General features: G+C 44.0%; 1 long non-coding RNA gene across 1 annotated transcript in view; it reads right to left on the reverse strand.

Annotated features, from left to right (window-relative positions):
- Positions 1-24,115, reverse strand: part of LOC112129452 (uncharacterized) — a 35,599-nt gene extending 11,484 nt beyond the window's left edge. Inside the window, exons 1-4 of the long non-coding RNA XR_002911848.2 lie at positions 23,993-24,115; positions 14,563-14,651; positions 8,688-8,772; positions 5,913-6,021 (exon numbers count right to left, since the gene is read on the reverse strand). This is a non-coding gene — a long non-coding RNA (uncharacterized LOC112129452). The remainder of the gene's footprint in view (positions 1-5,912; positions 6,022-8,687; positions 8,773-14,562; positions 14,652-23,992) is intronic.
- Positions 24,116-26,064: the final 1,949 nt, after the last annotated feature.

Genomic DNA, 26,064 nt, shown 5'->3' on the forward strand with positions numbered 1-26,064 from the left:
TATTTTTAAGTGTACAAGTCAGTGACATTAAGTATTCACATTATTGTATAGCCACCACCATACCCATCTGCAGAACTGTATCTTCCCAACCTGGAAGTCTACAACCATTAACAATACCACTCACTATTTCCTCCTTTCCCATCTTGGGTCAACCATCACTCTACTTCCTGTGAATGAATTTGACTGCTCTACATTCCCCATGTGAGTGGAATCATATAGTATTTGTCCTTTTTTAATTATCCTATTTATCCCGAGTCAGGCTTACTTCACTTAGCATAGTCTTCAAGGCTCATTCCAGAATAATGTCATTGCATGCATAAAATTTACAAAACAGCATTACAAAGAAAAGTTATATTAAATAACAGTTATCTAAATAATTATTTAAATTGATATAGTAATATGTGGGCTTTTATTAACCAAGATATAATAAGATATAGAGGTGGGTCTACTCATCACTATAATTTCCAGAGAGTAATGAGTCTGTTTCAAGATACTCTGTAGCAACTATAATGTGATATGAAAATATCTGTGATATCTATTAATGACGAAGTCACAAAAGTCCCATGTAGTGCTGATACAATTTTAGTTGTTGCCTACATTCAGAATTGAAGGAAATGCTAATTTTCAGTTAGAAGTTAGCAAAAATAAAAAAATACATTTTTTTTTTCCCATCCAAGCTAAGAATTCCATGGAATTCTTAGAGGGCTTCTGTTTCATGGAACCCAGGTTAAGAATCTTCACCCCCTGAAAGGAATATTTTTATTCTTCATCAGTTTATTTCATTCTTGGTCTAGAGGTGAGGCAAAGATCAGATGCTCTCAGCTTCTACTTGGCCCCAGAAACCAACCCTTTGGCACAGACAGTGAGGCTGGGTTTTGGACACCAAACGTTTTTCATTAACCCCTACCCACCCCGCCCAGGTATTATGTTTGAAAAGCAGTCTGTGACAGGGAGTGGTTAAAACAGAAGACAAGCTTGTTTCACTCCAAAAGCTCTTCTATTTGATCTCATGGTTCATTTGTATTTGTTGTGCAACACCAAAAAAAAAAAAAATGCACTCAGATGTAGATGCAGGGATGGCCCAAAACACAAGAGACACTCCACATGTCTAGACAGCAATGTTCTAACCAACAGAGGAGACACACTGCCCTGTTCATAGTAGTTGCTTAATTTTTCTCATCTGCAAACAGGCTATGGATTGCCAACCTTTAATTAAGACGCAGTTTTCTTTTCAAAAGGAATGTGTTCTAATAAATACCAGCTGAGCTGGGATGGAGGAGCTATAGAAATTACAACTGCAGCTGAAAAACCATGAGACTTGCAGCGGGCTAACCATGAAGACCTTCAGGAAAGGAATAGTTTCCATGTGCTTTGGAGATGAGGACATACCTCGTGGGCTATGCTCCTTGGCTTCAAAGCCAAGCCACAGCGTCGGTGCTGTGTGTTCTGCCTTCTTGGGCAGAGAGAGGACAGAAAGAGGCAGAAAGACAGTGAGGCAGGGTATTGGCTTAAATAACCTCTGCCTTGACATTCTATGACTTTAAAATCAAGGAGGTACTCAGGGTAAGGTTAGAAGTGTTCTTACTACAACTGATATCATTGACTTTGCAAAAGGGAGTTCCTAGTAAAGAAAATATTTCTTCAGATTGAAGTGTCTTGGTATTTGAAATGTCTTAGCATCCCTGTGGCCCTCCCTCCACACTTAGTGTTGCCAGATAAAATGCAAGATGTCCAGTTAAATTTGAATATCAGATAAAAAATGAATAATTTTTAGTGTACATATATCCCATGCAATAAGCTAAAAATATACAAAAGCATTATTTGTTGTTTATCTGAAATTCAAACTTAACTGTGTGTCCTGTATTTTTACTTACTAAATCGGCCAACTCTACTCCCACTCAAACCAGATCTTTCCTCCAGATCCACTTTCCTCCAGTTCTTTGTAGAGAAATGCCAGGCCAGCCTGGCACAGACTGAGGTCAACTTAGAGACATGTGTACAGTCAGCATAATGGTTAAGAAAACCAACTTTGGAGTCTCAAAGACTTAAAGTAGCCTTCAACTCAAGCCTGTCGCTTTTTGATGGGTTTATCTTGAGAAGCGTTCATGACCTCCCAGGGCCTCAGCTTTGTCCTTTGCAGAATGGGGAGATTGAAAATCAGGGCTGATGTTCAGCCATATCCAATAGTACAAAATCCATACCAGCAGTTTAAAAATTAGAGCATTTCCCAGGCCAGTTGGCAAATAGCTTCCCAATCTCCCCTTTATTGTGCCAGGCACCCTGGCTCCTCCCCACCTCTTTCCTCATCTAGCAACAAATACCTGGCACAGTCAGGGGTCTCCAGGACCCTGTTCTCGTGTTTAACTCAGTGTTCTTTCTGATTGGCAAGTATCTGTGGCTTATTGATAGTTAAATAAATTGACAACTACTCCTGTTGGGAATACCCACCTCAAAGGTTGTTGTAAGGGGTAGGTGAAATGATGTGAAAGAACTGTGATATAGAGTTTGGCCCAGAGATCTCTCTCACACACACACACAGAATGAATGAATGAATGAATGAATGAATCCCTGTGCTACTTATAAAGAAGAGCCTTGCCTTTTTTTGCACATGGCAAACCATTCTCTCTCTCTTTCTCTCTTTAACAAATCTTAAAGATCATTCTACTTCTAGTTCAATTTCTTCCTCTTTACATGGAGGAAAACTGAGATCAGGCATAATTTACTGACTTATCTAAACAAGTCCACTTTTATACATTGTAGGTTTGAGGGATCGTTGGAAAGATATTTTGCTCAAAAACATTCCTTTCATCCAACTGTCACAAAGTCTGAAATTTCACCATTAGCATTTTAGCCATCTTTAAAAATTGAACTCACACTTATCAAGGTATTTCTCAAAGCCCACTCTCTTTAAGCTAGAAATGACCCAGGGTCAACCTGAGAACCTCAAGCGCTGGGCTGGAGGGTGGTAAAAAAGAAATTCTGAAAGAAGTTGAAAGGAGACCTGGGACGTGCCAAAGACACATGCATCCAACTTTAAAACTGTGACAGGCTGGCTATGCATTTGATTGTCCCACTGGAGTAGTTGTGCATTTGTGCTGTTGCATAATACAGAAGGACAAAAAGCATAAATACTAACTGATCACTTCATTCAAAAGAACTTCCAAAAAGGAAGCCAGACCCCTTTGATGCTGCCTTATGCTTAGGCAAAGCTAAAAGTCGTTTTTATACTGTTGGTCAAGGGTTTTTCAACTGGATGCCTGGAAATGTTTTTCACAGATCTACAAAGCATGAATCATACAACAAAGCCTCAAAATATACAGGGGCAAAAATGTAGCTGGGATTGTATCTATCCATATATACAAATTGGTTCCACCACTGGGTTAATGCTAACTGCTGGAGTCCAACATCCCCTGTATTAGATATATCTTTATCCGCTGACAGTTGAATTCGATCCACCTGCACATTATTTTGAGGACAGGTGTTGAGAGCTAACCAGTTGCTGGTATAGGCTAGTCTGTTTCCCCCAGAACACAATATTGTCACGCCCTGTGTAATGACGTTTCGGTCAACGACAGGCTGCATATATGACAGTGGTCCCATAAGATTATAATGGAGATGAAAAATTCATATCACCTAGTGACACAGCAGCCATTGTAACATTGTAGTGCAATTACTTTATTTTTTATAAATTTAGCATGGCCCAAGTGTACAGTGTTTATAAAGTCTCTAGGAGTATACAGTAATGTCCTAGGCCTTCACATTCACTCACCACTCACTCACTGACTCACCCAGAACAAATTCCAGTGCTGCAAGCTCCATTCACAGTAAGTGCCCTATTACAGGTGTACCATTTTCTACTTTTTACACTATAATTTTACTCTACCTTTTCTATATTTACATATGCTAGTGCTTACCATGGTATTACAATTGCCTACAGTATTCAATGTGGTACATGCTATACACGTTTGTAGCCTAGAAGCAAAAGGCTATTCCATATAGCTTATACCATCTACGTGTGTGTAAGTACACTCTGTGAGGTTGGCACAATGATGAAATAGCCTCATGATGCATTTCTCAGAACACATCCCCATCCATCACCAACACATGACTGTAAAATACAACATCCAATAATTTGACTGATTTAGTTTAGAAGATCAGAAGCTAAAGAAATTTTTTTAAAACTTCTGGAAAAACAGGGGTTAAAATTCTGGCACTTTTCTTCAAACATCAATATTTGTGACTTATTAATTACCAATGGATGATCACCAAACGAGGAAGGATCTTCCCATCAGAGTCTAATTAGTTTCATTGTCTTTTTTTTTTCTGGATTCCATTGTATTTCACTCTACCCTTCGGCTGCCTGTTTTAATTAATTTTGCACTACATTCAAAGGTTTTGCTTTTGTGCCTCTCTGATTTAAATTCCTTTTTGCAAATAAATAAATAAATAACTATCAAAGCTAATGAGGCTCTGAAGATTTGAGATGTAAATATCATATGCAGATTCTTTTTTGGTCCCAGCTCAGCGGAAGACCAAAAATAACACTTGAAAGTTTGATTAAGAAATCTCAGGCTCCCCATCTCATGCCTCCCTCCAGACAATCTTTCTGCTGGCATTTTCAGTTATTTGACAAAAAAAAAAAAATCAAGCCCCCCAAACCCAAAACCTCAAGAGCAAGCTCCTTTCAAGACTGGCTCAGATGGGCACAGTATTGTGCTGAGCTGCTATTTAAGATCCATCCCAGACTGACTGATTCCTGTCTGTCCTGAGAGGTCTGTGCATGCCAATGCATCCACTCACCACCCCCCGCCCCCACACTCACACCCCTTCATATGCATCCACAGACACACAAAATTATTTTCACACACAAGCTCACCCATATTCATACACACTTACCCTCATGCCCACTCACCAATGAAAACTCAAAACACACATATTTTCACACATGCAAACTCATCCATGTTCATACACACATACCTTCATACACACTCACCAACACAAACCCACAACACACATTTTCACACATGCAAACTCATCCATATTCATACACACAGACCTTCATACACACTCACCAACACAAACCCACAACACACATTTTCACACATGCAAACTCATCCATGTTCATACACACATACCTTCATATACACTCACCAACACAAACCCACAACACACATTTTCACACATGCAAACTCATCCATATTCATACACACATACCTTCATACACACTCACCAATAAAAACTCGCAACACAGACATTTTCACACATGCAAACTCATCCATATTCATACACACACCCTCATACACAGTCACCAACACAAACTCATAACACACATTTTCACACTCATATGTGCGCAAACTCACACACTGATATACACATACCCACATGTAAGTAGACTCATACACATTCCTGCATGCGTTCACACACAGATTCCATATGCAATCACAGTCTCCCACACATCTGACACATACATCATGCTTTCGCAGATCAAGGTTCCAGTTTCACATGTGTCACCTCCAGTACATTTTCGTACACACCCTCAAAAGACATCTCTGCAAGAAATTCCAAGACTCCCCACCCCCTTCCCGGCCCACCATCATCTTTTTGGGTGTATTCAGGGGCAGCCTGGGGCACAGTTATTAAACTGTATCCCAAAGAGCTCTTCCGCTATGCAATCCGCTTTTGCCTGAGATCTCTGTATCCTTTACTGAGAAAGTCTGATTCATTTCCCAGAAATTTTTATCTGCTATTAATCTTTCAGGATATAGTTAGTGTTGTGATATATTCAGATATTGTTTTCGGGTGGCAGGGGGAGGGCAGATTTCAAGTGGCGGTCCCCTGGCAGTTTCAGAGATTACTCAGTGCTTATAAGCAGCTCAGAACTGTGTGACAGCATTTCCAAGCAAGGGACTTACAATCATGTTTCATTAATTCGACGTGAATGAAGCCTCATTTCTGGCCTTGAGGAGCTTAAGATGTATGTGAAATTAATAACAGAACAGATGTCTTCACAATTTGGTTCCTCTGGAAAAAAAAAAAAAAGGAACCTGATTACTTTGAAAACTTCAATGCTTTAAAATGCAGACCCAGGGAGTTTTTACTCCAGGGTAAAGAGTTATGCCTTGATATCGTCCACGTCTCAGAACTAAGTGGAATTTAAATGTCAGGTTTGTATTAAATAGTCATATTCCCCATCATGACATATAATAAACAACAGCTTATTACTTTCATTAATAAGATGTGTTGGACATTTAAACTAAAGCTTTGGAGATAAAGCCTGTACCTCCTGAGCAGGAGGTGCTGGGGAGACACAGGGGACACATGGGGGAATATTCAGGCAGCCTGGTTTTTAGCTTTCTGATAATTTAATCATTGATTCCTCATAGGAAAATAAAATGCATCTGTGCTCACACAAAACTCACCACTTTATAAAGAAGTTGAGCCGCCTCCCGCAGATGTGTGTGCCGGAGGCCGAATGCTGTGTTTCACAGGACACTTGAAGTCCTGCCTCTTTATTTTATTATTTCTTCCTGCCTGAAGTCTTGTTTCTTTATCTAGGCTTCTGTGACACTAAGTGCCTCTCAAGCTGAATTTTAACACTCCTCAGGGTGCAAGTGTGACTGCACACCATGGGGGCTGGGATTTTATTTCTGAAAGTCCAAAGAGGAACAGTGTAATGGAAAAATTACCCAAGGGGAAGTTATTCTAGAGGAGCAGGAAGAGAGAACAAAGGCCCCCAGGCACATGGCCAGGAGTTCCCTTTGCCCTGGGTAGACAAGTGAATGAAGCTTTCAGGGGAAAGCGGTGTTAAATGGGGAAGCCCAGGGTTCACGTTAGGTCTCAGAATCTGGTCTACTGTAATGACCGTTACAACTACTGTAATGACCCTTCTCTCTTTCCAGTGCCACTGTGTGTCCTCGAAACTGTCATCTTTCCCACTTTCCCTCATGGAGAAAACAAGAGCATTGGACCAAATGACCTGCCAGCTTCTCACTTTGACATTTTCCATGTCCTCTAAATTTGGCTTCCATGACATTTATTTTACTATGTCTACCTACTCCTCTCCACCTCCTTCCTCTCAAAACTGGACTGGGTGTGGGGTGCCATGGTACAGTCACCTCTGCTGATTGCCCCAGATACAAAGGTCAAAAGAAGCTCGCAGGGCAGGGGGTCTTCTCTGGTCCCAGCTCTCCCTAGGGATGTGGCCTTGGGTAAGATGCATGCTGTGGGTGCCAGGCGTGGTGGCTCAAGGTGCATGGTGTGGGCACCGGGAGTGGTGGCTCGTAATCCCAGCACTTGGAGGCCAAGGTGGGAGGATTGCATGGAGTTTGAGACCAGCCTGGGCAACATAGTGAGACTCTGTCTCCACAAACAAAAAGAAGGCAGGCATAGTGGCACATAGCTGTAGTCCCAGTTACCTGGGAGACTGATCTGGGAGAATTGCTTGAGCCCAGGAGGTCGAGCTTGCAGTGAGCTGTGATCATGCCGAGGGTGCAGTGAGCTGTGATTGTGCCACTGCACTCTAGTCTAGGTGACAAAGCAAGAGCCTATTTCAAAAAAAGAAAAAAAAAAAAGATACACAGTGTGTTTGACCCTTGAACTTTTTATGTGAAAAGGGGTGGAATGACCCTCACCCAGGACTGTCATGAGAATGATACGAGCTGGTGCACACTGCGTTTGGTACAGAGCATAGAAGCATAAAAGCTCCTGTTAGTGTTCACAGCTGGGGATCACAAGCAATGTGCAGGAGAGAGGTATCCCGGGTTGACTGCACTTTTGGAAACTCCCTGGGCACTGGTGTTGAAGGAAGATTGTCTAAGTCTTCCTTATTCTTGACTGATATGGGGGCTGTGCATACACAGCAGTGGAGACCCTGGTCAGGATGCGGAAGGCGGGCCCCATCCAAGGGAGTGGGGGCAGCTCAGTGTCAGGCACTTATCACCCCCGGTGTGTATCCCAGTGGCGCTACGTAGCAATGCCAGGCCTTCTCCCTCTTTAGGGAAACCAGGAATGTGGAATTTTATGTGAAAGCTTCTAAGTTTTGAGTAGAGATCACTGTAAGTCTGCAAGCCATTACTTGAAACCATTGGGGCCAGTGGTATTTCAGTATTTAAATTTTCAGATTTAAAAATATTATACAATGAGATCACCATTTATAACGTGACATCTCCAAGGGGGGTCTGGGAAAACATGTCACAGCCAAGGCTATTAATAATTTGGCATCAAAATAATTATACTCATGAAGAGTGGTGAGACATGGGACTTAACACTTTCTCTCCTTGTGGGGACCAGGCCAAGCCCCCACCATACTAGCAGAGTCAAGGTGACTGTGGCTGAGGCCTTGTGACCCAGTTTCCTGCAGCCAGCCCCACTCACTCACAGGAGAATCATAGAAGCCATAAAGCTTTGGGATTCCTGAACTGAAAAGGCCATGACAACCACTGTGTAAACCCCATAAACACTGCATAAGGTCACCACACAGCTCCAAGTGACAGAATCCCAAACCAAATAGGGTTAAATGAAGAACAGCAATAGCAATCAAGTTTATTAGGTTATAGGAGAGAAAAGTACAGAGGTGTCTGTTCAGGATCACCTGGATCCAGGTGCTCCAACAATGGCCCCTGGACTCAGTTTTTATCTCTCTGCTCCATGTTTGGCTGTGTTGGTTCCTTACTCACACAGATACTTACCTCGTGGTAGCAAAAAGGCTGACAGAAGCTCCAGCTCCACATATTTCTGGGATTGGTCCCCTGGGAAACAGCATCTGTTCTGTCCCTAGAACAAAAGCCATGGGTTATCTCTAGGGCTCTGAAGGGGTCCTTTGCCCATCCTGGAGCCAATCACAACGGTCAAGGTTCCCCGCCTGCCTGGAACCAAGGATAGGCCCATTCTACCCAGAGTTCAGAGCCAGAGAAACTGAATGGAGGCCTGGGTGGGGGCAAAACCGTAGGTGTCTATTACCAAGGTGACTCAGGAAACCCTTTCATTTCAGCAGAGCAGACAATGAAACTAAGAGAGGAGGTGAGATTTGGCCAAAGTCACACAGCAGGGTCACTGGCAAAGCCAAGGTTGTGACCCTGATCTCTCACTGTTTGGAAATCCCTGCATTGTACCACATGTGATTAGTGGAGCCTGCTTGGAAGCCTTCCCCCGTTTCCTATGTCTCCTCTCCCCCGAGAGGTAAGAGATGAGGAAAACCAATATGCTAACAAGCACACGCCCCCATGAGCGTACACACACACACACACACACACACACACACGCACATAACCCTCATGAGCAAAAAGATCACAGCACTCTATTAGCAAGCTTGTGCCAGAGTAACCTCAATTTATCTTTTCTTCTCTTATACATCCCTCATCTCTGGAGAGGTCTCTACTGAGTTCAGCGCAGAGTTAGCACCCAATAAATGTCGCCATTATTATTGTTGTAATTATTATTTCTCGTACTATGAATTACTCTCTTCCACACTCTCCTTGGCCTAATCTGTTAATTTACCTTGAGGTGCAAATGATTAAGCAGAGTGAGTATGAATGGCCAAGCAGAAGGACCAAGGGAGTTGGCATTTTTAATAACAGCCAGAGCCTGAATTCAGCAAAAGGCATAAAACCCTCATAATTATTAATGTACATAGCTCTTTCCAGCTTGCAGACTGGTTCCTCATTCACCTCATTTGATTTTTAAAAAACAAAAAACAAAACAAAAAACAACCCTGTGAGTAAGACTAGAAGGGAATCATCTCCAACCACAGATAAGAAACCCAAGCACTCCCCAGAAAACATTTAGCTAAGGTTTTCCAGGTTTTCCTGGGAGATCTGGGATAGAACTGGAGTCCTAGTTTAGAAGTGTTTTACTAAATGTACATGTGTATGCATGCGTGCACATGAGCATCCACACACACTCATACTGTTAGAAATACAGGCCTGGAGTGGCGACTCATGCCTGTAATCCCAGCACTTTGGGAGGCCAAGGTAGGAGGATCATTTGAGGCTAGGAGTTCAAAACCAGCCTGGGAAGCATAGCAAGACCTTGTCTCTATTAAAAATAAAAATAATTAGCTGGGCGTGGTGGCGCACATCTATAGTCCCAGCTACTTGGGAGGCTGAGGTGGGAGGATCACTTGAGCCCAGGAGCTGAAGCTGCAATGAGCCGTGATTGCACCATTGCACCCCAACCTGGGCAACAGGGCATCCATGTCTCAAAAAAAATGAAAGAAAAGAAAAGAAAAAAGAAAAGAAGGAAAGAAAAGAAAGAAAGAAAAAGAGAAAGAAAGGAAAGAAAGGAAGGAAGGAAGGAAGAAAGAAAGAGAAAGAAAGAAGGAAGGAAGGAAGGAGGGAGGGAAAGAAGGAAACAAAGAAAGAAAAGAGGGAGGGAGGGAAGGAAGGAAAAGAAAGAAAGAAAGAAAAAGGAAGGAAGGAGGGAAGGAGGGAGAAAGGAGGGAAGGAAGGGAGGAAAGAAGGAAGGAAGGAAAGAAGGAGAGATATTGCAATACAAATAAACAATGTATTTAAAAGCTCACCAAGTCATGAACACCCATAGGGCCTTACTTATATTACTCATGCCCTGATTTAACTTTGCATAACAGCATTAAAAGCTCCTTGGGCCACAAATCTTTAAGTCAAGTACGAAATAAGCTCCATTCCCTACCTCCCCCGATCATTACCCTCTGCAAGGCCCCAACATTGATCTCTTTTCCTACCTCCCACTTTCATTTATCTCAATTATGATGAAGACTTTTTTCCCTTTGCTAACAAGAACTCTATTCAATTCAATGAACATTTACTGATCTCCTAGAAGGTAATTAGTATCTCCATTTTGCTGACCAGGAAACAGAGATTCAGAAAGGGTTTCAGTAACATGTCTAAAGTTGTACAGCTAGACCTAACCATTTCCTCTTGTCATCCTCTGGCCCAGGTGACCTGTCATTTGATTCTACCCAATTTCTCTCTTTCTGAAACCAGGAAGCATGGGTGTTCAGGTCCTAACCATGAAAAAAGTGGGAAGAAAGTGCTTTTTCCTGGCCCCCACTTCAGGCCAAGTCAGGTGCGTTCATTCACTTGACAACATTTACTGAGTTCCTACTATGTGTTAGTTCTCTTAGCCTTGAAGGGTTTGCAGGGTAGAAGGGAAAGGAGAGAGAACAGTCCTTTTTAATTAAAGTATAATTGATTCCATAAATCTTTGTTCTTGGGCTAAAGCCTATATTGGCAAACACCAATGGAAAAATAAGTTCAAGAATCAAGCCAGCAATATTGTATACATATCTCATCTACATCTATATCTATATATATATATTTATGCATAATATTCTATTTTAGTAGGTAATACATACATGCAATGGAAAATTTTAAGTTGCAAAGTCTCTTTCACATACCAGCCACCCAGTTTCACCCCTTAGAGACAATGACTTGTTTCTCATGAGTCTATCTAGAGAAAGTGAAGCATGTACTATTGAGTCTGCTTATTTCTCCAGAACCTTTTCAAAAGAATATACTGTCAAACTTTGTGGTATTTGCCAATCTGGCCAATGAAAAATAGTGCAATTGACCCATGAACAACATGGGGGTTGGTTTGCCAACTCCCATCACAGTCCAAAATCTATGTGTAACTTTGGTCTCCCCCAAAACTTAACTACAAATAGCCTACTGTGGACCTTACCGATAACATTAACAGCTGACACATATTTTGTATGTTATATGTATCATATAGTACAATCTTCCTATAATGTAAGCTAGAGAAAAGAAAATCATTAAGAAAAGAAAATATATTTACTATTCATTAAGTGGAAGTGTCTGCCTTTTAGGCAGGCACACTTCATGTAACATTATTTTTTTTTTGATTTTGAGATGGAGTCTTGCTCTGTCACCCAGGCTGAAGTGCAGTGGTGTGATCTCAGTTCACTGCAACTTCTACCTCCAGGGTTCAAGCGATTCTCCTGCCTCAGCCTCCCAAGTAGCTGGAATTACAGGCACCAGCCATCATGCCCGGCTAATTTTTATATTTTTAGTAGATAAGGGGTTTCATCATGTTGGCCAGGCTGGTCTCGAACTCCTAACCTCAGGTGATCTGCCCACGTCGGCCTCTGAAAGTGCTGGGATTACAGGCATGAGCCACCCGCGCCTGGCCTTTATGTAAATTTTTCAAAAAAAATCTTTGTGTAAGTGGACCTGTGCAGTTCAAATCCGTGTTGTTCAAGGGTCAACTGAATTTCATTTTCCTTGAGTGGCTTGCTCATATTCTCAGCACATTTTTCTGTTCAGTCATTTGACTTTTTCTTATTGATTTATAGAAATTCTTTATGCATTCAGAAAATTTGTTACTGTAAGATGGGAGCTGCAAATACTTTTCCACATTTATTTTGCTTTACTTTAATGTTTGCTTTTTTATTATGCAGCCTTATAAAGATTTTCTTGTAGGCAAATTGATCAATGTTTTCTTTTATGGTTTCTGATGGTTCAGTCATATCTTGAAAAATCTTACCAATTCTGAGATTATTTTAAAGTTTATCTATATTTTCTTCAATTCTTTTATGCTTTTTATTGTATGTATAAAAACATTGATTCACCTGGAATTTATTTTTGTATAAGTTGTGAGGTAGGGATCCACTTCATATTTTTTCCAGATGAGTACCCACTTATTCCAAATATTTATTAAAAGATGTATTAAATGAGCCTTCTTTACCCTAGTTTTTAAAGTTCCCAAACCTTAATAGCAGCTGTTATTTCAGTATTCTTCACTTATTTCATTGCTGGAAGGTTATATAATGATTTTGAACTGATAATACCACTCACAATGCTTGTGGGAACCATTTTGCACAAAGTTTAGATGATATAGATAAAACTACTTTGATGAAGAACAAGGGCAGTAAGTACACACCAACAAAAGAGCTACATCCAATTGATGTTATAAATAAAAAACATGGTGGGAATACTTCACATTATGCACCTCTGATTGTGTTTAGGTTTTAGCCACCAACAGAAAAAAAAATTTAAATACCAAAACGGGATATGAAAGTGCATTGCTCTGTAAGCAAAAATTTGTCACATGAAAGTTGAGGAGGGTCTTATGTGAAATGCAATTCCTAGTACACGTCAACTCATCCCCAGCTAGGACAGCTTCCAGAACGTGCTGCTAAACTTGAGGTTGTGACCCTGCAGCCATGACACTCAACCACCCCTCAACCAGAGCTCACCTCATTGCTCTACAGCAACAGTTTTAACTACTGGGGCCTGCCTGGAGCTTGAGGTGATCCTGGGACCTGCTTCCCACCAGGGAAGGCCTGAGTGCTCTTTAATCTTCTTAGAGCAAAATCCACTGAGCAAAATTATGATTTGATATGGCTGCACTTAACCAATAGAAACTCATAAACCATCTTAACATCATAATGCATTGTGAAAAAGAATTGCTAAGTACCACGAAACATATGAGAACCCCAGGCTTCCATTCATCTCTAGCTTTATGCTAGGGCAGCATATTAAAGTGATTTCAACTTCAGAACAGAGCTCCCCAAAGAGTGCTCCAGTCTTAATTAAAATGTCAATGAAATACAAAAGTGCATAAGGGACACTTTCCGAAATCATTCCTTTTTAGCTTCTGGATGGCTGGCTCACCCTTTCCTCAAGTCTGCCTGCATGCCCACTCAACACAGGCACCCAAACTACCTTTCTTTTCTGCCATGAGGGAGCCCTTACCTAGACTTTGTGGTTTTGTTGTTGTTGTCGTTGTTTGTTGTTGTTGTTGTTGTTTCTGTTGTTGTTGTTGTTTCTGTTGTTGTTGTTGTTTTTGAGACAGAGTCCCACTCTATTGCCCAGGCTGGAGTGCAGTGGTGTAGTCTTGGCTCACTGCAACCTCTGACTCCCAGGTTCAAGCGATTCTCTTGCCTCAGCCTCCCGAGAAGCTGGGATTACAGGTGCCTGCCACCATGCCCGGCTAATTTTTTTATTATTTATTTATTTATTTTGTATATTTAGTCAAGATGGGGTTTCGCCATGTTGGCCAGGCTGGTCTCAAACTCCTGACCTCAGGTGATCCGCCCACCTTGGCCTCCCAAAGTACTGGGATTATAGGTGTGAGCCACCGCACCCAGCTGCTTAGACCTTTTACCATTCCCATGGGAGACTGGAGTGAGGTGGGCTGCAGAGTCTTCTCTGCATCTTAAGTTAAGGCATTGGTTAACATTGCCTGGGTGCGCAACCCAGAACTGCAGAATGCTGGATGAAGGGAAAGATTAGGGTAAAGTAAGAAAACACCAGCCTCAGACTGGCTGGTGCAGCATCAGCAAACTGAGAGGAACAAGAGTGACAAAAGATTTTCTTTAAGTTAAGAGTTGATAAAGCAGATACCTATGGGGCTGACCAAGTGATGTAGCTGAGGATATTGGGGAGGTGTGGGGATAGTAGGGAATGGTAGGGACTGTGGTGAACCAGAAATCATTCTCCTTTCAAAAGGAGCAGCTGCTATTCAGCTTCAAGATTGTTTTCATGTGGAGTGCAAACCTGGTGTTACAATGTCTTTTGATTTCTTTTTTTTTCAAGAAAAGCCAAAGCCAGCTGTGGTAGCGCTTACCTGTAATTCTAGCTACTTGGGAAGTTGAGGCAGGAAGATTGAGCCCAGGAGGTTGAGGTCAGTCTAAGCAACGTAGCATAACCCTTTCTCTTAAAAAAAAAAAAGAATAAAAGCCATAAATCTGCATTTTTAAGATGTGAAATCTCCTGATTTCGCACTGGCTACTAATTATTTGAAACCCTTGTGAGGGTCAACTCTATTATACACACACGAAATGTATGTGGACAAACTCTGGCCTTCAATCCTGGGAGGGGGCTGTTAGGCCTCTGCTTTGTCCCTTTTCTTAATTTTAATATCCATTCATCCATCCCTCCATCCATCCCTTTATCCATCCATCCATCCATTCATGTATCCATCCATTCATCCATCCTTTTATTTATTCATCCATCCTTTTATTTATTCATCCATCCATTCATCCATCCTTTCATTCATTTATCCATCCATCCATTCACTCATCGATCCATCCATCCATTCATTCATCCATCCATGCATTCATCCATCCATCTATTCATTTGTTCATTCACCTATTCATCTATTTATATATCCATCTCTGCATCTATTTATCTACCGAATATTTATTAGTGCCTTCAGGTGTAAGATAATGAGATAGAAATGGGAATGAGTCCAACCCCAAATCCAATCTCATCTCCAGCCTTATCCTGGTCCTATTCTTGACTTTGGAGAGGGAGACAGCCACGTATAGGTTTTAAATAATATTGTGTGCATACTTTTACAGGCCAGGGATTAAAAGTCAATGCTGGCTGGGCCCCATGGCTCATGCCTGTAATCCCAGCACTTTGGGAGGCTGAGGTGGGAAGATTGCTTGAGGCCAGGAGTTTGAGACCAACCTGAGCAACATAGCAAGACCCTGTCTCAAAAAAATAAATAAATAAATAAAAAAGTCAGCTGTGTATGGTGGTGCATGTCTGTAGCCCCAGTTACATGGGAGGCTGAGGAGGGTGGATTGCTTGAACCAAGGAGGTCAAGGCTGCAGTGAGCTATGATGGTGCCACTGCACTCCAGCCTAGGTGACAGATGAGATGTCTCTAAAAATAATAGAAAACTAAAAATTTTAAATGTCAGTGTCCTTAGACCTGTCTTGGCCTCTCAGTTGTGTGTGACCTTGAGCGAATGCCTTTCCATCTTTAGGCTTCTCCTTTTCCACAGCACAAACCAGAGAAACATTTATGAGACTTTAAGTTGGCACAGTGGTGATTTCTGCTCAGTCCTTGATCTCATCTCAGACCCAAGGCCAATGCTGATCTTTGTGCTGACATCAACTCTGTTTAGAGAGCTTGTCTTAATAGGCTCTCCTGCTTGAATCCGCCCATGACTTCCTCCTTGTGCCCTGCCTGGACCATAGCCACAAGAAATGCCTCCATAATTGCTGATTGCAGCATTTCGAGTCTTTAACAATGGAGAGCCTACAAAAGTGGCATCCATCACCACCTCAGAGAGTAGTGACTGCCTGGGCGATAGCCAGAGAGCTATTGCCAAATGAGGGATTTCCTCCTCTGTCTCCTGGCAGTCCTAACCCTGTCCTTATGCATTGTGGGGGCAGATACTTTTTTTTTTTTTTTTTTGAGATGGAGTCTCGCTCTGTTGCCCAGGCTGAAGTGCAGTGGCGCGATCTTGGCTCACAGCAAGCTCCACCTCCCAGGTTCACACCATTCTCCTGCCTCAGCCTCCCAAGTAGCTGGGACTACAGGCACCCGCCACCATGCCTGGCTAATTTTTTGTATTTTTTGAGTAGAGACGGGGTTTCACCGTGTTAGCCAGGATGGTCTTGATCTCCTGACCTTGTGATCCGCCTGCCTTGGCCTCCCAAAGTGCTGGGATTACAGGGGGGTCACGTACTTTTAATAACGCGGGGAAGGCAGGCCCTGCCTCACAGGTGGTGGCCCTTCTTGCTGTTGATGTGAGATCCCTGGGAAGATGCCAGCCATAATCATCCACCACCTGATGCCACAGATAGCTTGTGAGGGCAATGCCCCTTGACTCCCACTTCTGCTTCCCCGGTACCTTGCACAGAGATGCCACACAGCAGGGCAACGTTGGTAGATTAACTGACTCACTGGGGAAAGAATCGTTTCACTGATGGAGAATTCAGGAGCCAGAAAGGAGAAGAAACTTGCCTAAGGCCTGTTCCTCTCTTCTCCCTCTCACGTCTTCATACACACCACGCACGCACACACACACACACACACATACACACACACATCCAGATATCAGACAGGCACACACAGTCACACATAGACACTCACACAGAGATACTCAGTTCCCAGACAGACACAGTCACATGCAGACACTCACACTTACACATAAACACTCAGATACCAGACAGACACACACACTCACACTTAGATGCTCACATTCACACATAAACACTCAGATACCAGACAGACACACACACTCATACAGGGACACTCACACACTCACACATTCAGAATGGAAACATACACACATGCACGGACTGCTATAGTCTAAATGTCTGTATTCCCCAACATTCTCATGTTGAAATCTTAACTCCCAAGGTGATGGTGTTAGGAGGTAAGGCCTTTGGGCAGTGACTGGGTCATGAGGTAGGAGCTCTTGTGAATGGAATCAGTGCCCTCATAAAAGAGGCCAGAGAGAGACCTCTTGTCTCATCAACTACATAAGGACATAGCTGGAAGTCACTGTCTGTTAACCAGAAAGGGATCCCCCACCAGACACTGAATCTGCTGGTGCCATGATCTTGGACTTCCCAGCCTCCAGAACTGTGAGCAATAAATTCTGTCATTTTAAGTCACTCAGTATGTGAAATGTTGTTATGGCAGCCCAAATGGACTAAGACACAGGCACACATGCACAGACAGACATACACAGACAGACACATAGACACACCCCTAGAGATACATGCTTACACACTCAGACACACAAATGTACAGACCACATACACATAGATACATGTATACATAAACACATGCACACAAACACATGTATACACAGGCCCATAAAGACACACATATAGACACACGCTGTCACACACACATACACATATAGACCCTTCTCTAACCTTTTCCCTGCCTTTTGCTCCTGGAAGCCACTCCTGTATCAACAGCAATTCACCCAGTCCTCTTGCTCAAACTCATTGTCCCAAGTGCAGAGGAGCCCTCTCTCTTACACCTCTGTCAAAGTTACACACGTTGTCAGGTTCATGCTAAATATTTGACTTCTCATTCAAGTTGCCCCTCTCAGAAAAACCTTATCCTTGAAACAGAGGTCTTCTTCCTGGGCCTTAGGAAAAAGAATCAACCTGGAAGGACATTTCCACTGGTGGGAGGAGATTTCCTCATCATTCTTCAAATCCAGTCTTCAGGAAGCATTTACTTCTCTTGAGACATGAGTAGGGAACACACCAATTCATGGCTTTGGCCAGCCTTGACCTTGAACTGGATAAAACATTTTTGTCCAGAGTTGTAAAAATGCAATGTAGCTTTTTTGATAAAAAGCTTAAGATGGGCCAGGCACGGTGGCTCACGCCTGTTATCCCAGCACTTTGGGAGGCCGAGGGGGGTGGATCACCTGAGGTCAGGAGTTCGAACCAGCCTGGACAACATTGTGAAACCCTGTCTCTACCAAAAATACAAAAATTAGCCAGGCATGGTGGCGCCCGCCTGTAATCCAGCTACTTGGGAGGCTGAGTCAGGAGAATCACTTGAACCCGGGAGGCAGAGGTTGCAGTGAGCCAAGATCGCACCACTGCACTCCAGCCTGGATGACAGTACTAGACTCAGCCTCAAAAAAAAGCTTAAGATGATGGTGTTAGACCATGAATGCCCACTTTCTCTGTGCCTATTTCTCAGGGTTTTCATTTTCCTTATCTGCTTATTTTTTCCTTTGTGTCTTAGCTCATGAATCCGTATATGTCTCCTGCACACGGTCGCTGGTTTGGAGCCTTTTGGGGTCTGTTTTCTGATCATCCATCCAGCAAGAGACCTTTACTCAACTGCTGTTCAAAATTTATGACACTGTGTCATCTCCAGCAGACAATTTAGCCATAATTTAACATTTGTGTCCTTTCAAATAACTCAAATGCTTTTTTTCCCATTGTCCTAGTTGCCCTATTCAGGAGGCAGGGATGGGAAAGACATGCCTGGGTTTGCTTTGGCTTTGTTTGAGCCAGTTGCTGAGAAGTAGTATATATTTTGTTCAGCTCATCTGTCTTTCCAGCTTTTGATCAATAGCAGAGTGTGTGTTTTTTATCCAAAAACTAACCAAATGTATTCAACAGATTATATATTAATTTTACCATCATGACATCGTATGAACAGATAATCCACAAAAAAGCTCCATATTTCCTAAAAGTGAATTTAATTATAAGTAGTAATATGTGCTGGAGAATTATAATTATGAAAAGTCATGTTCTGTAAGTCTGAAATGACAGATTATATTTCAAAGGCTTATTGCAGAGGAATTAAAGGACCCAATTTATTAGTTGTAAATGTATGATTATTGCAGCTTTGCTTTACACACACACACACATATACAATCACACTATATTCTGGCTGGATTTAATACTTATAATCCTTTCAACAAGAACCGTATTTTGCACCAAATCTGCCACTCCATTAATTTGTTTGTGAGACAGAGACAGGCAACTAATCTTTGTCTTTTGATTCCTGAATAGCAATACTTTCAAGTACTTTGTGGGCATGTTTTGTGCCCCTTACTCCCATCCCCACAGAGCGATTAAGAAGTTGACATGGATTGAAGAACAGAAATATTATTGCCCAAAAAGAAACAGAGAGGGTCTCATGAAGGCTGGGAGGTGCTGAGGCTGCAAAGGACTTGGGCCTGGGCTATTTGTTCATACAACGAATATTGAATGTCTGCTATGTTCTAGGCACCATACTAAGTATATTCTACCTGCTACCTCAATTGAGCCTCTCAGAACAACACTCAAAGGTAGATATATTGTAAACTTATTTCACAGATGGGGAAACTGAGGCTCAAAGAAATCATCAACTAACTTGCCCAGGGTAACCGAGTTTATGAGTGGCGGAGGCAAGACGTGAATGCAGGTGTGTTGGTGAAAACATACACTTTGGGGCAGCCTGGCACATCTACAGCTGCATCAAGTAGAGTGAGAGGGCTATGTTTATAACACTCTCAAAGACAGAACTGGGGAAGAAGGAGTCAATTGTGCTGGGTCAAAGTATGGAGGATGGCATCAAGGGAAGCCCAAAAGGATAGAGTGAGACTTTGTAGGCACAACATCGAGCCACACCCTGAAGGAGAAGAAAGTTTCTCCAGGCACAGAAAGAGTATTCCTGGCAGAAGGAACAGGTTGTAAAGTAGACAGGTTCAGAAGAACATAAAGAAAAAGGACCCTGTGTTTGCAAAGGTGTGACAAGGACTTAGAGTGTAAGGGAGAGCTGAGGAGAGGGACAAAAGGCAGAGGCAGGAGGTAAGCCTGGAATAGTCCATGGCAAAAAGCCTTTACTGCCAAGCTAAGGAGTTTAGTTTTCTCCTGTAGACAATGGGGAGCCAGTTCATGAGCATGAGTTAGTTGTATTGGAGGACGAGATGGTCAACTCACTTGCCTACAGGGCCAGATAGGTAAGAGATATGAATGACAGACCCAGTGAGATTGGGTTCAGGCCTGTAATCCCAGTACTTTGGGAGGCCAAGGCAGGCAGATCACCTGAGGTCGGGAGCTCGAGACCAGCCTGACCAACATGGAGAAACCACGCCTCTACTAAAAATACAAAATTAGCCAGTTGTGGTGGCGCGTGCCTATAATCCCAGCTACTCAGGAGGCTGAGGCAGGAGAATCGCTTGAACCCGGGAGGCGGAAGTTGCGGTGAGCCAAGATCGCGTCATTATACTCCAGCCTAGGCAAAAAAAGTGAAACTCCATCTAAAAAAAAAAAAAACAACAACAAAAATCAGAAACAGCACATCCTAACAGCAACCATCCTAAAAGGGTGGTTCCTATTTTGTTCCAGTTTACTGTGGATACTGGGAATTTGCTAAGAAAAGCTAGAAATATTAGCGACTTGGTAGATTGATTGCAAAAATAACCCCAATCTTCCACCTCTTTAAACTTTTTATGAGTGACTTTGTACCCTCTCCCATTGCAAGTTAGAGTCTATTTCCCCACCCACTGAATCTCCTTTGACTCACTGAGTGTGTCAGAAGCAAAGTTGTGTCTGTTCTGAGCCTAGGCTTCAAGTGGCCTTGCACATTTCCATCCTCTGCCTTGGAAGCCGCCTCCACCATGAAGACAAGCCCAGGCTGCACTGCTGGGGACCAGAGCCCACATGGAACAGAGCCACGCCATCCCATGGGCTGCCTAGACCCACCCAGCTCAGCTGACCCATCAGCTCTGCAGACGAAAGAGAGCCCAGCCCAGATCAGCTAAGCCTGGATCAGCAGAACCACCCAGCCAGCCTGTAGACTAATTTTTTAAAAATGTTATATGAAACCATTATGCTGATACAGCAACTAATTCATGTTTTAAAAAGCAGCTCAGGCCAGGCACCGTGGCTCACACCTGCAATCCCAGCACTTTGGGAGGCCAAGGCAGATGGATCGCTTGAGGCCGGGAGTTTGAGACCAGTCTGGTCAACATGGTGAACCCCTGTCTCTACTAAAACAACAAAAATTAGCTGAGTGTGGTGGCACGCACCTGCAATCCCAGCTACTCAAGAGGCTGAGGCAGGAGAATCGCTTGAACCCAGGAAGCAGAGGTTGCAGTGAGCCGAGATCACGCCACTGCACTCCAGCCTGGCAATACAGCAAGACTCTGTCTCAAAAAAAAAAAAAAAAAAAAAAGCAGCTCTATGTGACTCCCTCCCTCCCCCTACAAAAAAATAGAGGGTTCAGAGACAGTCAACAGCATTTCTGGTTCAACAAGCATCAAAACCAGCTGAGTTCTAGGTCACTGGGGTGGGGCAGAGGAGAGGTCTAAGAACATTTCACACCCTGACACCAGTCTGTCCTTTTCTTGGGGGTTATTTCCAACCATGGACTCCCTTGCAGCCTCAGAATCCCCGAAAGCAGCTCGTCCAGGCCCCACCCAGCTTCCCTCCTGCAGTGCCTATGCCCAGTTCATGCACCAGTCTCCAATCCAGCCATCTCCTCTCACCCCTGGCCCTCAGCTTCATTTGTCTGGGCCTGTGTCACCCAAGGTCTTGGAACCCTATTAGGTTGGTGCAAAGGTAATTGCGGTTTTACCATTGAGAGTAATGCAAAACCACATTTACTTTTGCACCAATGTAATAGATGCTGAAAAAACGGCCTTGTTTGGGAGCTCGGGACAGCAGCTGGCAGAATTCAGAGAGACAGGACTGACTGGGATCCCCACAATCCTCACTCCCCTGGGGAATGTCCCCTCCGAAAAGCACCCTGCAGCCCCCGAGCTGATTTCATTGGGATATGCAGGAAGCCAACCGCTCCTGCTCACAACAACTACTCAGCACTGACTGTGTTTCAGACACCATCCTCAGCATCAGATGAGCAAAATCTAATACTCTCAGATGCCATCTGAGGTGGGCTTACTGAATATCACCCTTGGAAAGATGTGGAATTGTAAAAGAAGAAAAAAGGACCTCCCTTTGCTAGAGTGGGGTCTTATTTCCGGCAGCCAAAGAGGCCAGGGCTGAAAAATGCCCAACTGGCCTCTGAAGCAGAATCTCACGATGAAACAAGCCTCAAAAAGCATTTACTAGCATTTCTGGTCATGGCTGTTATGGATGAAATGGTGCCTCACCTTCTGCACCCGCTCTGGCCCCCACACCTTCTATGTTCCTATCTCAGGGATTCTCCACAGGGACCTGGAAGGACAGCTGAGTGGACTGAGAGACCACGTGGGGCCACTGTGAGGGGTCAGGGGACAGGGAGAGTGAGCTGCCCAGGGTGACTGCAGAGAGGGGAGCTTGGGGAACAGAGAGAGACCACAGGGAGAAAGAGCTGAGTGCAGCCTGAGCCTGTGATTTTCAAGCCCCCCAGCTGGCCTCCCAGGGTTCTTGTAATCATACTCCAACTCCCTTCTCCTTAGTTAGTCTAAGGGGGCTTCTGTTTCTTGCTCCCAACTGCTGCCTTACTAAGATAGACTCATTTTCAGATCTCTCTACGGATTGCAGCCTTTCCTGCAATTCCTGCCCGGGGATGGCTGCTCCTCCAGGCCTGGCCTGGATGGAAGGTTCCAAGGGAGAACCTGCAGCATTGCTGCTTCTGCAGCATCATCCACCACTGAGAACCACTCCAGAGGACAAGCTGAGGAGCCTTCCGAGAGCTCCACGTGTCTGTCAATGCCTTCAAAACCTGGTCTCAGTGCATCCTTTTTGCACCCACAGCCAGATAGCTGACCACACAACACCAGGTTAGAGGGGCCCCACCCTTTTTCTGTCATGGGAAAGGAAATTGCCCAGGGAAGGCCTTGCCCAGTACAGACATGGCAGGCAATGCTGAGAGCTACAGAATCCTTCTAGAAGCTGTTGTCTTTCAGTTATTAAGACTATAAGGGCTAGGCATGGTGGCTCACACCTGTAATCCCACCATTTTGGGAGGCTGAGGTGGGTGGATCACAAGGTCAGGAGTTTGAGACCAGCCTGGCCAACATGGCAAAACCCTGTCCCTGCTAAAAATACAAAAAAAAAAAAAAAAAAAAAAAAAAAAAAAAAAAAAAAAAAAGCACAAGCCTATAATCCCAGTTACTTGGGAGGCTGAGGCAGGAAAATTGCTTGAACCTGGGAGGTGGAGGTTGCAGTGAGCCGAGATCACACCACTGCACTCCAGACTGGACAACAAAGCAAGACTCCATCACGGAAAAAAAAAAAAAAAAAGAAGGCAGGCTGCCTAGCTTAGCTTTGCCATGACTAATCTACTTACCAGCTAAGCAACATTTGTGCAAGCTATTTCACCTCTGTGTGCCTCAGTTTCTTCATCTATAAAATAGAGATAATCATTTTACACCCCTCAATAAATGTCTTTTGAATCAATTAATGAATACTTGTAAAACACCTGGCATATTGTAAGCCCTTGTTAAATGTAAACTTTAAATGTTAAATGGTTGCTTTCTTTCTCTCTTTCTTTCTTTCTGTTCTTTCTCTTCTTTCTTTCTTTTTCTTTCTTTCTTTCCCTGTTTCTGTTCTCTCTCTCTTTCCCTCTTTCTCTCTTTCTCTCGGAAGGTCTCACTCTGTTGCCCAGGCTGGAGAGCAGTAGTGCAATCATGGCTCACTTCCTGCAACCCCACCATAAGTCCCTCTGGGATTCCATGATGGACGTACTTATTCCAATTAGGGTCAAGCTGGAGGAAGAGGCGGCTGTGGCCTAGCTGTCAATTTCTCAGGGCTGGTCATTAGGGAGGAAGGGCAGGAACCAGCTGAGTTCACTGAGAGTGGGAACAGGAGATGCAGAAAGGTACAGATTTGGAAACTGACTTGGGTATCACAGTTAGGGCTCCAGGGGACTCCAGCCTGCAGTGGGAGTTTGTGGGTGTCTGAGCTGTGACTGGGAGGGCAGTGGAAGAAAGTCAAGCTGTGCCAATTTTCGTATTTGAAGAGAAAGGGAGCAGGAGAACCAGAGTTCTAGGTGACACCATCGAGAAGACAAGCTGTGTTCTCAGCCCAGCCTGGGGGGAGGACTGGGTTGCAACTTACAGGAAAGAGGATTGACTGGATTCTTAGAAAAACAAGAGCCAGGGCTTGTTGCTATGCAGAGGGATTGGGGTCACCAGCTGGCTGTTGTTACCGTGACTGATTCCTGATGCTTCGGAATTCAAGGGCAGGAGGCACTTGGGCCACTGGCTGAACCTTGGCTCCCTGACCCCTCCTCAACCCCCGTCCTGGGCTCCACAACATATAAGATGTTCTGATTGTCTATTTCTCCTCTTTTCTCATTTTACTCTTCATTTGGTGGAGTGTGTGGTAGGGATAAAATCTTAGAGATGTTTATCTGAGCCATAGACAGACCTTATGGGGGGTGCATGGGAAATAGACAAGTAATCCCAAGCTCACCTTGCCTGGGTGCCTGCGGAGGGCAATTGCGCACTAGTGGTAGAGTGTGGTGGGGACCTGGGCCCCGGTGAGCAGGAGAGACCTTCCGGACAGGGGCTGGTGGATTAAGGTCATGCCCATAGGTGGGAAGCCACCCACACAGAATCACAGCATCTCAGAAGGGCAGTGCCAGAAAAATCCCCAGGGACCTTATTTTCCTTGGAACACAACACAATTCCTTGGCTTGGCCAACCAGGCCTAGCACATCTGGGCCCAACTTCATCTCCCTTCATTCCTCCACTGCATCAGTAGGGTCATTTGGGTGTAGGCCACAGACGTAAACTCTGGCCAACATAAGCAAAGGGGGATTTGTTAGAATAGGATAAGGGAACCAGACAACTGGAGCAGACATCAAGGTGAGAACACCAGGCCTCAGGGTCCCGCAGCTGCTGTGCCTGGGCTGACATTGTTCCATCTAAATCTATGTCACGCAAGGTCATATGAGTGGGCTGGGCATGGTGGCTCACGCCTGTCATCCCAGCACTTTCGGGTGGATCACCTGAGGTCAGGAGTTCGAGACCAGCCTGGCCAACATGGTGAAACCCCGTCTCCACCAAAAATATAACAATTAGCCAAGCCTGGTGGTGGGCATCTGTAATCCCAGCTACTCGGGAAGCTGAGGCAGAAGAATTGCTTGAACCCGGGAGGCAGATGTTGCAGTGAGTCGAGGTCATGCCATTGCATTCCAGCCTGGGTGACAAGAGTGAAACTCTGTCTCAGAAAAAAAAAAAAAAAAAAATCATATGAGTGTCCCATTGGCTCAGCCTAGATCACAGCCCCACCCTGGCAGGGCAGTAGGAGGAAGGCTTAGAACTGTCTTGGCTTCTGAAGAGGGCAGGACAGTAACCCAATCCACCTTCCCAGCAACACTGTCCTCAGTGGGGAGGAGGGACAATTCCCAAGGAGGTGGGGACACATGTTCTCCAACCAAACTCACAAAAGCTCATTGTGTCTGTCACTCTGCTCCAGCCACAGTGGCCTTGTTTCTGTTCCTCAAACACAATAAGCTTGTTCCCACCCCAGGGCCTTTGCACTTGCCATCTGCTCTACCTGGAACACTATTCCCCTTGTTCTGCATGTGACTGCTTCATTTTCCTCCTTCAGGATGCAGACCTAACAAGGGCCTCCAAGAGGCCCTCCCTGACCACCCATTCTCAAGTTGCCCCCATCAGATAATCTTGACCTCATCCCTCCCAGGTCTCCCAGCCATCTAAAATTACCTTGTTTATGAGTCTGTTTGCTCTGTATTGCCTGTCTCCCCACTGGAATGCAAAACACCACAAGAGCAATGACTGTGGTTAATTGCTGCTATATATCCAGCACTCAGCACAGGGCTTAATAAACATTTACCAGGCACATAAACATATAAAGACAGAGAGCCCCAGAGGGAGGGTGCTTTGGCCAAGGATGCCCAGAGAAAATGCTGATGTCATTGAGGGTGCAGAAGCCAAATCTTG

Source organism: Pongo abelii, chromosome 18, assembly GCF_028885655.2.
Source record: "Pongo abelii isolate AG06213 chromosome 18, NHGRI_mPonAbe1-v2.0_pri, whole genome shotgun sequence".
NCBI classification, from domain to species: Eukaryota; Metazoa; Chordata; class Mammalia; order Primates; family Hominidae; genus Pongo; species Pongo abelii.